Source organism: Rhodnius prolixus, unplaced genomic scaffold (genome assembly GCF_049639745.1).
Source record: "Rhodnius prolixus isolate KJV_2025 unplaced genomic scaffold, Rpr scaffold_1, whole genome shotgun sequence".
Lineage (NCBI taxonomy): Eukaryota > Metazoa > Arthropoda > Insecta > Hemiptera > Reduviidae > Rhodnius > Rhodnius prolixus.
Genome location: NW_027411581.1, coordinates 33,391,074 through 33,403,349, shown reverse-complemented (window position 1 = coordinate 33,403,349; position 12,276 = coordinate 33,391,074). Strand labels below are relative to the sequence as shown.

General features: G+C 32.3%; 1 protein-coding gene across 6 annotated transcripts in view; it reads left to right on the top strand.

The window, feature by feature from the left end:
• Eip74EF (Ecdysone-induced protein E74) overlaps positions 1-12,276 on the top strand; it is a 539,076-nt gene that overhangs the window by 430,220 nt on the left and 96,580 nt on the right. The gene's annotated exons all lie outside the window — the stretch shown is intronic.

Genomic DNA, 12,276 nt, shown 5'->3' with positions numbered 1-12,276 from the left:
ACTGAACATCTTAATTATTTATTTAAATTAATTATTTCATTTTGTAAAATTATGATGTAAGTATTTAGATCATAATTTCTTTAATTAATGTCAATAAAACGATTTGAATTTCGAACGTTGTGCAGAATAATGGAAGCGTTAGGGGATAATCAATTTGCCTTGCCCATTGTTAGATAAAGTTCTATCGCATAGAAAGTATAGAAGAGCAGCTTTTAATATTGCACGGATTGTAGATCGACTTATGCAGTGCAAGATCTGCAGCTTTACTCCGAGAATATCCTTAAATCAATTTTCTCAATAACTTTTAGGGTCAAGGCCTCCATAAGGCGACATTTTTAGTAGATGATCGTTACGGCCCCCTCGCCCCTTAATTTACGCTTAAAAAACAAGTTTGCAACAAAGCCAAGTTCGTTACAGTTCATTCTTTATCTAAGTGAACACTGTTAGAGTCCTCTAGGGAATCGAACCCAGAAGTAACTTAATTTTTTACGAGCGAATTCTGTTTCTTTCTTTCACAAAAAACTATTTTAAATTTACTTAATTAATCTCTCTTAAAAACAAAAAATGAATATGCTGCCTCTTCGATTAATTCTTTTTTTAAATTATAATCATGTTTACAGTGAAAGTGTGTTTTAAACCACGGCTAATTTGTTTAAAAATTATTTATATACTCGTATGTCCAGCGGCAAACTATGACCCACTTCTGTGTTTTATATTTTGCAGACTTCTTTTTCTCTGATTAATTATTTCAACTCATTAAAACTTCCTCTTCTGCTTGCTAACCGGTTTTCATCGCAATAAACTGAAGATTTAATGGGAAAGGACTAATTGAACATTTGATACTTCCTCGCCGAATACAGGATGTGCCCTGGAATTCCTTAGATTCCCAGTCAGGCCTTGGAAATGATATAAAAAGAAATGTGTACGCGACACCTGACCGTTTTTGAATGTAAAGTTCGCCTGAAACAATAAAGTTGACTTTCTGTTACTCACTAACATTATACAGTTTGAAGCTTAAATATAATGCTTAGTTTGGGCGCTAATGACCAAGGCAGTCGATGCGCCAATAAAAAAAAAAAAAAATTATTTTTTCTAGAGAAATGTTGGTTCTGGTTACCAATTTTCTTATAATGTGGAATCCTGCTTACATATTCGATTCCAATTAATACGTAAATGTTATGTGACTTTATTCTTAAATAATTTTTTATTTTATAATTTATAATATAAACAAGATATATAATATGCACGATTTAGAATTTAACCTGATCAACTTGACAATACCTTATATGGACACTTAATTTGTATTAGGAGTTAAAAATATAGTACATATATTTTTAATTAACCGTTTTTGTTAACTACCGAAAAAAGTGATTTCTATTCAAGTAAAATTTAATTTTCTGACCTAAATGCTACCATAAACTGTAAAATAGTTATTTATTTAACAAGTGTGGAAAGTAGTACTTTTCCTCACGCGAGGCAGGGTTTGCACGCACGAGCGAGCGAAGCGATGCGAGTGCAAGTGCAAATTGCCGAGTGTGAGGAAAATACTTTACACTAGAGTTAAATATTATATTTTTTCTGCGACCATTTATTAACTAATAAAATTAAAAATTTCATTTTTACAGTCTACAAAAAGTAATTTATTTATTATAAACATTTATTGTTATATTACAATTATTTACATTACTTACGTATTTACATTACTTATTACATTTTCTGATGTTTCTTTTATTGATGGAGGAGTGTTTTCTAAACAGGCATCACTAGAATCCATTTTAAATTTCTATAAGGTAACACTATAACCTTTTTAACTGTTATAATTAAAAATATCTAATTATTTATTAAAGTATTATTTTTATTTCTATATTCCTTTCAATTTTTATTTTATTTTTTAATATTCGTTTTTTAATTATTTAAATAAAATAAATTTAAATAAGCTTATTAGAGTTTTACAGAAAATATTTATGTTAATAACAAGACTTCTTATATCAAGGAAGCACAATAAAGTTTTTCCACACACTAGTGCGGAAAGTGACACTAATGGGAATTTCCCCCCACTAGTGTGGGAAGTTGGGCATTACACATCTGATTTTAATTGAGTAATGAGAACTTCCCTCCCTACATGGTTGCAGAAAAAAAATTTTACTGAAGTTCATTTGAGGTATATTTATGAATTATTTAAAAAAAAAAAATTGCCCATTTTCACTTATAGGTAGCAGGAAATGAAAATAAGAGTGGTAAATTTTTAATCTCTTACTAACACCAGAGTGACTACTTAGCAAAACGGTGTTGTTCATACAAAGTTGTTCTGGTTGCTGTTTGGAGAGTAAACACACGAGTTCACTGTACACAGAAGATGCGTCAACGGAGTGGAAGGGGCGGGTCTACCTGCGGGTGGTCACAGATTGACCACTTCTCTCAAAATAGAAACAAAAATAATCGAAAAAGATGCTAAATAACAGCAGAGGTATCAATTTCAACAAACATCATGAAAGTACTAACTATTACGAACTATAATTTTTGTTTTATAATTTGCAAGGGATTTCTGTCTATATAGGTATTTTTATTATCATTATTACATTATTATCTTTGACACCTTTGCGACCTATTAGAAATTTGACGCGACCTAAAGTTTAAAAAAAAGCTGCTTTAGAGGAAAGCATTCAAAACTGCCTTAAAAAATATTTTCCTTAAAAATGTTTGTAGTAAATGTTGCAGTTCTTTGAGTCGGTAATCTACACAAGTTAAGAAAAAAGTCGCAGCTGTAACTTTCAATACGATCTCAAAAAATAGAAAAATCTACTAAAAGTAATTCATTTAATTCCTCTTTAATACCAAATCAATGATATGACCGTACATAAGGTCGAATTAGCACTTTAGATAGAAACATTCGCATTCCCAGCTACCAGAAGTGACCTTAAATAAAATTTTTCCGAAAAAATGTTTCAAATGACTACATATGTATGCTATCATTATGCGAATTATTTAAAAAGAGCCGCATTCGAAAAATAAAAAAAAATGAAAAGTAATCTGTAAAGGTGCAATTTCCGGTTTAAGTGACATTCTTCACTAAGTTTTTGGCGCCATATGGAGTACTCTTAAGCAAAAAATGAATTTCCAGCTTCCTGCAACTTTTCATTTTTTGCTTGAGTGTTTACAAACTCACACCAAGCGTTCCCAAAATCACATTTTTGCACTTAGGGGGGTTTCTAAACTTGTATTTCCGGGAAGAACTTTATCTCAGTAATTTGAGACGATCTTATGTTTCTTGACGATAATTGTTCTTGCACATTTAATTAAAAATGTTTATCCAAACTTATAGCATTTGTATCTTTTTTCTTTTAAAAAAAAAATCTACATTTTTTTATTTCGCGAGCGTAAATTTTACATTTAGTAATAATGTACTTCCGGCCTCTGAACGTGCCTTAAAATAATTAAAAAAATTATAAAAGTCTTTTTAATTATACGTACACCTTTTAAAAATATTTGGCAAAATATTTAGTCAGCAGTGGGAGAGCACGATTAGTAAGTATGAATAAAGAGAATAATTTGCTGGCAGTTTGCGTAAAAAACAATAAAAGCAAACTGAGTCGGACAAACTGCTCAGATAAATACTGATGATGTTTGCGAAGCACATACAACTTGCGGAAATGCCTTTAAATGCTGACTTTTAGTTTTAATCTTATACTGATAACATTCTTCATTTTCTTTTCTTTTTTTTTATATAATGTTTTTATTGCATTTATATTTCGAAATATTCTGATAAATATACAAATTAGTACTAATTCTGTCCTTCTGTAATTTAAAAAATAGCAACGATGTATCGTTGGTTAAAAAAAGTGTCAATTTTTATCAGTTCAATAGCTGAATCTACGAATAACATGTAAATGCTCATTGTTGATTGGTACAACCATTGTTTTGTCTGGAATTAGACAAGTTTCCAGATCAGTTCCCTGTAAATCAGGGAAAGACCCCTAGCTGATGTTTATATTCGCGAGGGTGCAGTACTGTTCATTCAATCGCCGCTGCTGCGTTGTTCCCAATCATAAAGATGCTCGATGATTTTGTTACTAGTCAGCGAAAGAATAGGTTCTGAGTTTTTTCAATAATCTTAGGGACAAGCTCAACTTAGGGGGGGATGTAGATACCAAGACATTCTGGGAGAAGTCGCAACTAAAACCTTTGCTTTATTCGCTACCATCATCCTATATTGTCGTAAATCATTTGATTTAATCCTGAATGATTATTCATTGAGCTTGATATTGATGCTAGTGTAAATATAAGTACAGGATAGTTGTGTTTACTATATACAGCATAGTTTTCTATAAAGTTTTTAAATTTAATACGTGTCGACATCTGAGGCTGTTGGCTTCCGGAACTGTTTCTAGTGCACAGGCAGCCCTGTTTATCACCGAACAGTGTGAGCTGTAAGAAGCTCCTAGGAAGAGAAAATTTCAGGGCTAGCAGCTAGATTGGAACTCAGGATCTCCGCGTGGGAATCCAGTACGCTAATCCCTCCTTCCCTCTATTTATTTATAGACTTCCTTTATCTATTCTCTCTTCTTACATTTCTGTAGTTATTATTACAGTTCCCATATTAATCTGCCTTCCAGTAAATAACATAATAAAGATCACAACTTAATATTGCAGATACTTAAAGAAATGAAAAACCAATTACACCAGTTAGGTACACCTAACTTTTGGTTATTGATTGGTTTCCAATTGGTTTGCTATTACATAAGAAACTCGCACGACTTCTCGCTGGTTGAATTTTATTTGAATTTAAGTTCATAATGCTTCAATTACTTTGCTAATGCGCCCAAATGTTTAAGAAATTTTTAGTAACTTTTCTGTTACCAGCTAATGGAGTGCTTCTTCTGACCATGAGCGAACTGACTGATCCTCTGCTTTGATCAATTTCAACTTAGTTTTTTGTTGGAACAGCCAACTATGTTTGGAAATAGATTAGAACACTGATGGAGCAGGCAGATCTCGTGGTTCCTACTTAGTAAGCAGAAGTATTGATATCGTGTCGAATTTGTTTTGGGCCCTTAAACAAGAAAAAAACATTTGTGATGTGTGTGTTTTGTGAATTGAATATCTCAAAACGTCGCAAAACGCTTAAACTGGAGTTCTATTTTGGTACCAGTTCTATTTCTGTGGAAAACTCAATTTCTGAAGCGATCGCAACAGTCGATCAATCAGTGACAACAGTGACATTGTACAATCTGAGAGGATGATTTCCTCTCGTCCAGGATTAAAGTAAGTGTGTCAGCCTCATATTTTACTCACCTATCTAGTCATTAAATTGGTATCAGGCGCCACGGTAGCCGAGCGGTTAGTGGCGAGACCTGTAAAGCTAGTATGTATTGTGGTACTGGGTTCGATTCCCGGTCTTAGTCCTTGGATTTTATGTAATGGTTAATAAAAGAAATTTACAGTAATGTATGTTTGCTAGTCGCCTCCGTCCACGGCAACTAATTGGTAGTTGGACGTAAAAAATAGGCAGTTACTTCACTTTACTTAGTATCTATGATATCTGAGAATGATATGTGGAAATTGAATTCATAGTTCTAGAAAATCTCTTCCTCGAATGAATCATGAGTTATTTTCAATGGTCTCAACGCTTCCTGAATGAAATCACTAAAATGCAAAATACAAATAAAATATCATGATCTGATCAGTCAGCGAATTGATTTAAATATATGTTATATACAGTGATGACATATCTATGCTAAAGGAGCTACCTACTCACTTATCAGCAGTGCTTATTAAAAACATGCTAGAGTCCCAAATTGGAGAACAAGCGATGAAATTGAATGTATGGCGTTACAGAATACATTCTGCCCTTTTTATAAAGTTATTATCAAACAGAAATGGACACATCGATTTAATATAAACGAGGATTTGCCCTTTATTCTAAAGAAAATTGGGGAATTCTAAATTTTATCGAAAATGAGGTAAAAAATTGTCAAAGTTAGGTGCTTTTCAACATTTAGTAAAGTAGTTTTTGACGTTCAACCCTTGTACAACTTTTCTACTGGACAGTTTTAATGCTTACCCACCAAAGAGCCTGTTTTGGAGAGGCTTCTCTTAAAGTACTATTTCAAAGCATGAAAAAATTTCCACATTTTTCCGTAGCATAAAATAAGGTTTTATCTTACTTTAAATGGAGATTTAATTGAGCTTCTCAGATTCCGAGTTTTTGGAAAATTTTCGAGCTGGAAATACTAATTTACTTAACGGATTTAATTTATTTAATTTTTAAATCATTATGAGGATTTTTTCAAAATTGTTTCCTACGATTTCACTAAACTTTGTACGTAGATGAAAAGCTTTTATTTTTTACTTTATTTATTTATTCTATTATATTTAAAATTTATGTTTACAACTCGAGAGAAAGTCGTGTGAGTGGTCACAAGAGAGTTTGAATTTGCTCCTAAATGATGACGCGACTTTGTTCAGAAATGATTTAAAAATGAGGATATAGCAAACAGGAAGTGGAACTAGATAAATATAAACTTGGTGAGTAGGCACACGTTATGTTTACAAATAATCATACCTGGGCAGTAAGAGTGGCCGATTTGGGGCCCGTCATCTCAGCGGTATTAGCTCTGTCTCCGTAAATAGATAGTGCGGGGGTTGTAACTATTCAAGGGCGCTCTAACTCTTCAGCCGTTTTTATTTTTCTGACGTCAGATTTTTTTTTTTATTCAACTGTTCTCGTGTATACTATGTTACTAAATCAACTATTACTAATTAGACCGTTATTCTTTGTTTAGGTAATCAGATTTTGTTAATGTTATAATACACTTCTATACTAAAACCCGCCTAGACTTACGGTATTGAACTGTGGGGGTTCAACGAAACGCTCCAATCTTCAAAGAATTCAATCATTTCAGTCGAAAATTCTCCGCACTATCATTAACGCTCCATTTTACGTTTCATATCTAACCCATCCACACAGACTTGGAAATTCCCTTTGAAGATCAAGTTGCTAGAAGTCGCTGTAAGACAGCCTCATATTCCAATCCTCTTGTCCGCTATTCATCGTCTCATCACCTTCCAGATCACCTTCCTGCTACTACTACTGGCGCTACAGCCCATTACTGGGCCTTGGCCTCCTCAATCCGCTTCCGCCAGTCCTCACTCCTAGCAGGTCTCTGGCATCCACTCCTACCCAATCATTCCATCTTTAATTTAGGTCTGCGCCCACTCTCCTGACTCTGTGTACATCTTCTTGCAGAAGCCGTCTGGGTTTTTTCCTGCCCATCTGAGCCTGCCAAGCCTAATTATTTTTACAATGTCTGCTTCCTGGAATAGATGCTGTAGTTCCTGATTCTTTCTTCTTCTCCAAATCGCGCCCTCTTTAATAGGGCCAAAAATTCGTCGAAGAACTTTTCTCACGAAAACTTGCAACATCCTTTCGTCTTTTTTTGAAATTACCCAAGCTTCGGAGCCATAAGTTAATACTGGATTCACCTACCTAGGCGATAAAAACGCCATTGGCCTCGTGATATTCTTTATTCTGAAGATGAGTTAATCCTGGAGATGACTTAGGGAAGTAACTTCTCCGCTCAGTTAGTGAGTGTCAGTATTACCGTCATTGTTACTAATAGTTCATCTAGCGCTGGTGTTTTTTTCAACATACATTTAACAAAAAAACCATCAGATAAATTTTACTGAAATTTCCCTTTACTTGGAGGAGCAGTTCTTCTCCCAAAGTAATCTATTATACCAACGCTGCATATAAGTGGAGACAGAATCACTACACATACTACCAACCTAATGTTGCTTATAATTAAATTAAAATATTGAGGTTATTACTGTAGCTGAGTAGCTAATTAATGTTGTCTTCGCATTCATACAGGATGTGCACAGATGTCCTACAAACTTTGCATCATTTCCTTTACACTAAATTTTAATAGAACATAATTATTTATAGTTAAAGTAAAATGTTAATTTCTATTTAAAAGTAAATTTCTAAAGAAAAGAGGATAGATTTAAATTTGAACCTCAACAGGAAAATCTAACATTTCCTTTATCCTTGTTTCTCGGATTTCATCTTTTGTTGAAAACTGAAAAGTTTATTTCACATTCTTAATGCTATGAACTGATGAAATTATACATTTTTCCCTGGTTTTAGCTAACAATATTTCAGAAAATTTGCAAAGTAGACATTTAACTGAATTTAATTTATTTTTTGGTATGTTCCCATTGAATCCTGTTAAAAAGTATTTCGACACTTCAGTATCGGAAAGGCAAACGATCTGAAGTCCTTCTGAGATCCTTCACTCGTTCTGACTCTCTCTTTATGCATATTTTGCGTTTAAGAGAGAAAGAGAAATCGCTTAAGTTCAAACTTTACATTGCGTTTTAAGTTCTGCAAATTAGTTTTTGTTCTTGGTGCTCCCTGTTTCATGGAGATAATGATAGTTTTTGGTGTTACTAATGATGGAAGTCCTTTTTCAGCTAACTCTTTTGCATTTGTTGTGGATTTTTTTGCAATATATCTCTTTAATAAGGTGGACATTTCTTGTGGTTAAAAGATCGCGGTCAGTGCGGATCTTATTGGCCAGCTAACCAGCTCTATTTATTACGTATTGCACAGTTCAGTGGTTCTTCTACAGTAAACCACTCTTTCGCTTACATTTAAAGTGATTTTTCGACCCATTTCGTTTCACAATATGAATGAAACTGAATCAATTGGGTTGAACAACATGTTTTAAGTTGCCAGTTAATCTTTTACTACACATTATTTGTTTGTGACTATAATAAAGTACTAGTACTTGAATCCTTCACAATATTTAAATGTTATTAAATAAAAGTTATATTTCTTTAATATTAAGAGATATTAAAACTGTCCGGTAGGACAGTTGTATAAGGGTTGACCATCAAAAACTGCACGAAAAAGCGTAACGTTGAAAAACACCCAACTTTGACAATTTTTTTCTATTTTTCTATAAAAGATAAAATTCCCAAATTTTCTTTAAATCTTACTCCAAACCATCCTTTATAACTGTAATTTTTTTGCAACCACCCAGATCTAATAGGTTTCGAGGAAAAAGTTGCCGAAAATGAGCAAAAACGGCTTTTTAAAAAAATGTTCTTGTTCTTGTTCTTCTTGTTGTTCTTGTTCTTCTTGTTACCTTTTTTGTAAACAACGTAGCGCCTAAACGCGAGAACCGATTTTCATGAATGAGGTGTCATTCGATTCGGAATTTTATGTAGATGTGCCTTTTGGGGGTCTCGGCGCTGTACATCGAATGGGAGAGGAGTTAGCCCCCTTTATGTAAGGCCCCCCCCAAAATTATTATTACTAATTACTCTGTAAATCTTGGCCCGATTTTGATAAAATTTGGTAGGATGATAGGGTTAGGGCTCCCCTATGTAACATTAAAGCGGCGATCAGCTCTAACACTTGTTAAGGGGAAGTATAGCAATCGTTTCAAATTATCGACACGTGAACCGATTTTCATGAATGAAGTGTCATTCGAATCGAAATTTTGTACAGATTTGTACTTTAAAAGTCTCGACGCTATGCCTCATAAGGAGGGGAGTTGGCCCCACCCAAATAAGGCCCTTTCTAAAACTATTATTACCAATATTTCTACAAAGCTTAATCCGATTTTTATAAAATTTAGCACGAAGAAGTGATTAAAGCTCCTCTACGTGGCTGTGAAGTGCCATCATGCTCTTACACCTACTAAGAGGAAGTACTGCAATCGTTAAAATTATTAATGAGTGAACCGATTTACATCAATGAATTGTCGTTCGATTCAAAATCTTTGCCTTTTAGGGAGAAGTACTGTAATCGCAGTTTATTTTTCTTGCTCCTCTTAAAAGGAAGTACTGAAATCGCAGTTTAATTTTGCTATTTACGTACAAATACCTTCCTATTTTATTCAAAACGCTTTCTCAAAAAAATGGTTATTGAGGATGGTTTGGGGACCAAAAAGATCTCTCCAGTGGTAGTTACGGTTCCGATTTAACACCTTATCAGGTTATAATGATAGAATAGCTTATTCCAAATTTTAAAAAAATCTGTAAAGCAGACGTAACTTTGCTAATAGACAAAAAGGAAAATCTATCCAAAAGGTACAAAAATCTCCTTAACAAAAACTTACAGTTTAAAAAGTTAAGTATAAGGGTTGATTAAACGCCAAAAGGTACACAAATCAGCAAGTACCCAACATTTCATTAATACTTCATTGATATTATTTAAGTAATTTTACCGCATTAATTTTCATTAATATTTTTTAAGAATTTATTAGATGTCACAGACCCTTATGCTGGCCAGTTCATTCATAATAGTTATAATTGTGATAAAATTTATATTATATCTTCGTATAAATACGTACTTTATTTTAACTCTATTCCAAATTATTCTTCTGATTTCTCTTTAATGTGCCCTTTATTCTGAAGTTGTCACATATACATGCATGTTAAATTAGAAAAAGACAAATTTAGAGTCGGCTACTGTTTAAATTTGAATCACGGAGGATTTAAAACAATATTTCAGTCTTGAATTCGTCTTACCGAAATATTCGTGAGGACAAATAACACACAGTTACTAACAAGTAGATTATTCAACATTATTTATTCATTTCTCAATTGTAATTTAATTTAGTTCCCCTAATTTTACTTATAGTAAAATACTGGAATAATTAGCTGTCCTAAAAATATGCATATCTTATTTATTTTATATTACATATACACAACATTGTGGGAAGAACACCTAGATTGAGAATGTAATTGAAGAAAACTATATTATTTGCGATAAAGCCAGATAATTATTACCTATTATTATAAACGTTTGACTACTTCATAAAATAACAATTACTTTATCGAAGAATGAACTTAAACCGACGATTTTTATTTAAAAATAAAAATAAATAAAATCATTGATGTAAGTTGGTGTGAGCATTTTTTAAAAAAGATTATGAATTTTTTAGCCTCATATTTTTTTATTTTTTATAACGTTTTCTTTTTCACCAGTGATTAATAGTTTGATTATTATAGATAAATAGATATTACAGTCAATCTAAGTTAAATGGTGTGCTACTTGAACAAATATTTTGTAGATGAAAATGGCCAGCATAAGGGTCTGTGACATCTAATAAATTCTTAAAAAATATTAATGAAAATTAATGCGGTAAAATTACTTAAATAATATCAATGAAGTATTAATGAAATGTTGGGTACTTGCTGATTTGTGTACCTTTTGGCGTTTAATCAACCCTTATACTTAACTTTTTAAACTGTAAGTTTTTGTTAAGGAGATTTTATTAATCTATTTGAATACCGCAGTTAACCAATGTTTAAAACCATAAATTGACTTTAGGCAAAGTTCATAAAACGAAACTATTGAACTATCTTTAACTGTCCGCTGTAAAGTCAACTAAATTTGCATAGGGGTGCATTTCTTCTAACCCAAGGTTCATATTTATAATGATTATTATTACAGTTAGCAGGGTGTTCTGAACTGTTTGCAACTATCCGTACAGTCTCGTCCAAAAATAGCATTTCTTTTTACCTAGCCTCTAAACTAGAATGAAATAGTAAACACTGTTCGAGGTCAGATTATGATATTGTGGTCGGCTTTATCTCAAGTATACTTCTACTACATTCTATTGTCAACCTGATAACAATGCTTTATATATATATATATATATATATATATATATATATATATATATGAAATATTCTAAGAAAATATGATAGTCTAAGATTACGTATATTTACTGTTTAAGTTCAACAAGGAAGTATTTGCAGCATTTTGATTACCCTTGTCTGTTGTGTCTACCTTTCTAATTAGAGTTTCCGTATAAAATAAATGTGTTAGAGCCAGCACAGTGCAAGTGAGTGATTTTAGAAAAATCTTAAGTATATTTGTAAATAAATTACCTAAATCATCTCTCACTTTATGCAAATTTTGTGAGCTGAACCTGCAATAATAAAAAATAAAATGCATCTTAATTACAGAATGAAATGCCTCATACTATGTAAATAATATTCGTTAATAAGTTAATTAGGTAAGTAATTTCAAAATTGGGCAGCCAAAAAAAAACGTTCATGCTAGGTAATACATTTTTAAAAATCTTGCGAAAACAAACACGACCTCTTAAGTATTACAGTTTACGAACCTTACTAAATTATCTTGCAACTAAGAATTTGTCCAAAAAATTTTACTTTAATATTGTACAGGTTTACTTAATTGATGAAATAAGTTTTTCAAAAAAAATCTGTAAGTACTAAAAATTCATGTAGCAAAGT